This window comes from Myripristis murdjan, chromosome 8, assembly GCF_902150065.1.
Source record: "Myripristis murdjan chromosome 8, fMyrMur1.1, whole genome shotgun sequence".
NCBI classification, from domain to species: Eukaryota; Metazoa; Chordata; class Actinopteri; order Holocentriformes; family Holocentridae; genus Myripristis; species Myripristis murdjan.
Window position 1 is genome coordinate 7,136,311 of NC_043987.1, and position 3,690 is coordinate 7,140,000.

Below are 3,690 nucleotides of genomic sequence, written 5' to 3' on the forward strand. Positions count from 1 at the left end.
TACAGGGTCAATACTATCCTATACTATACTTCATGTTGTGCATATATTAAACTTTAAAGTGCAAAGATAAACCTTCCTTATTTCTTAAAGATTGGTTCTTTGATATTTCTGCTTTATTTGACAGGCTCAATGGCAAGAGACCAGACAGACAGGTGACATACAGCAAGGGGCCCCGGTCCAGCATCAAACCCTGGTGGCCACAGGAAGGACTTAGCCTTAATGGCATATGCTTTAAGCCACTGGGAAGCCCCTGAAATCCTCAGTTTTTATTTTGACAACATATTTGGTGTTGAGCAGTCATGCCTGTGGTGTTTGTGCAGTGTACTTCCCAGAGATCAGTTGTTAATCAAATAGTGTGTCTGGTGCTGTGATGCCAATGAGGGGTGTTCAAGAATATCCCTCAGTCATCCCCCGGTAGCTCACCTGGTAAAGTGCATACCACTTGTTAAGGTGGATTCCTGACAGCAACGTCCTCCTGGGTTCAAATCCAACCTCAGGCCATTTGCTGCATGTCATCCCCTCTCTCTCCCCTGCCTTGCCTGTCTCTTTCTCGACTGTGACTGTCAAATAAAATAAAAAATGATCATTTTTGCTGTGTATTAATCTTATATATATATATATATATATATATATATATATACATCCCTGAGTCCTTCCGACCCTCCATTGTTGAAACATGCATGTGTAAAAATCCAGGTAGAGCTTGAGGCAACTGGACACACAACAGTTAAGTTGTAGTTGTGTTCAGTTGTGGATGACAGAATTTGCAGCCTATTTAGCAGTATTTACCACAACTACATTACCGCATTAGCTATTGTGTTTTGTAGTTAAGCTCACTAGTTAGCCAACTGGGGGTGATGAAAGCAGAGCAAAGCCAAACAAACACTGGATAAGAACAGTGTTACTGCTGCTATTTTGTCTTTGCTTGGAAATGAACTGCACTGCTAATGGGCTCTACTTTCCTGCAGGGAGGTGATCGAACTGCAGAAAAGTTGTTTAGTGGCGCAAGTGATCAGGCAGTGTGGCCTGTGCCCCATGCTCAATGTGAAATACCAAGTAAAAATTGTTCAGTTCCAGTGATTCAAGCAGCAGTGGCAGTCTTGCTTCAACTAGATTTGCCAAACTCTGATTTTATTATTATTATTATTATGAATTAAGAGTTTCTGTCAGGGGCGCTCTTTTTTTTTTTTTTTTTTTTTTTTTTTGGTCTGTGCTGTCATGGTGGTTATCGCTGATCATGCTAGCTACCCAGTTATTCCTCTATTTATACAAAAAAGTAACGTAAAGCACATCAGAGGATAAAGAGGATTTTTCTCAGGAAAGAGCCTCCAGACACTGAGAGTTTAGAACTACTTAAACTACTTCGAGTAAAAAAATGCTTGATGAACATGTATTAAAATTGTGGATTACTACTTTAATTTACTGGCCTATATAGAAGAAAGAGCTGTTTCACTTCTATCAATTACAGCTAACAGTTTCACTGACAAGTTTCCTTTCCACAGACTGGCTTTGGAAAGACACAGTGATGACTTCAGATGTGGTCTAAACAGAAATCTGTATCACGTATCCTAAGGGGCGCCAACCATGACAAAACAGTAAAGTGTCTGCAGACTGCACACCAATAAAAACAAGTTGTGGGTATCATCTGACTACAGACAGAGATAAGAGCAGAAGGAGAGGAGGCGAGCTGAGGGGAGTTCAAAAGTTTCTTACTGTTCATCAGATATACACATAATGAATAGTAGCCACACACACACACACACACACACACACACACACACACACACACACACACACACAGAGAGAGAGAGAGAGAGAGAGAGAGAGAAAGATGTATTTGATATCTCTGATATGCATCTGCTGTCTGGCTGTGGTCTGCTGATTGAATGAACTACTAATGAATAGAGAACGCATGACAGTGATGGAGGAGCAGGAGAAAGAGGAGAGGTAAGGAAGGAAAGAGACACAGACAAGCAAAAAAGACAGAGGGAAAGACCAAGGGAGAGCAAGAGAGAGACAGACAGGAACAAAAGGAGCGAGAAGCAGAGAGCTGCTGATGAATGAACCACAGATTAGAGAGGTGGAGGAGCTGAAGAAACAGGAGAGGGAGTCGGAGGAAAAGGAGGAGGGCAATGGAAAGAGAGAGAGAGGCATTAAAGGAGAAGTGTCATTGATGAAAGCATGTGACAAAGAGGAAAAGAGTAAGGAGAAGGAGGAGGAGACAGAGCAAGAAAAGAGCGGAGAGAGAGAGATGATTACAGTCAGAAACTGGAGATGGAGTGAGAGGAGGGATGATGGAGGGAGAGATCTGGAGAGATGATGGATAGAGGGTGAGAGATGAAGGGGAGAGTCTCTTCATCTGCGTGCCAATCATTGACAACCTGCTTTCAGCAAACGCACTCAGCGACACAACCCTAATAAAGGAGATCACCTGGCCAGAGCACAGCCAACAACCTCATTAAATGACTTGGGGCAGGCAGGCACGCAAACACACACACACACACACACACACATATGCACACAGAAACAGGCACTCTCTCTCTCATAATGGAGATTGCATGTGATCAGGATGCTACAGTATTAATAAAGTAAATCATCTGGAGAGACTAGTGATTGACAGCTGCATTCACATTCATACACACACACACACACACATGCACACACATATATTGAACAATGCCACATAAAAGCACTTTACACAATGCATACACACACAATCGAATTCTCAAAATAAATTAAGAATATGCAGAGAGTCACAAACAGCAAACTCTAATAATAAGCTTAAAGGCCCAGACCAGTGACTCTGAAGGTTTCACCATTCATATTTTTTAAGTCCTATTTTACAACTCCAATATCATTTCCCCTACCTTTCATCCAGCCACTGGTCTCCATTCATTCCACTACAATATGAAAATGAATTTTCAGAGACTTCAAACTTTCTTAACACCATTTTCCCATCACTGTAATAAAGCCCTCCACATTAGTTTTCATAAAAGCAGCAGCACTGTTGTGTTTTGATGACTTGACTGCAAGAAAATAGTTACCGGGGAGACACTGGCTTTACACAGCAAATTTCAAGTATTATTTTTGTGGGTTATGAATATTGATGACTGTGTGATGACTTGTCGCAATGTAAAATGGGTTATCTTGTAGTAAACGGGCCAAACATTCAAAATCACTGTTGTGGTCCTTTAAGTTCCTCCGAAACCAACATTACAAGCAGCACCCAGAAAACATTCAGATAATATATGAATGAATAAACATGAGCGCAGGTAAATAATAAGAAAGATGCAGAGAGAGAGAGAGAGAGAGAGAGAGAGAGACAGAGATAGAGATGGCAGGATGAGGAGGCTGCACTCGGGTTTCCTGTAAGCCTTTAAGCTCTATTCACGCCTTAACCTTCAGTCCCAGATTAACCAACAACCTGACAATGCAGAGACGCCGGTGGCTGCAAACACACTGAGGACCAGCCTCAGGGGATCAAACACCATCACTTCACCTGATAGCCGACTGCACAAAGAGCTGAAAATAAACCGCTCGGTGAATCCCTATTGACCTTAACGCAACTGTAGTACTGTTACGTCTGAATTTGAATGGGTGGTGTCAGTGCTTCCTCACAGCAGCAAGCTCAGACATTTCGGATTTAAGGCATGCAGATCATGGTTACGAGCAACTACTAGTGTGGAGTTC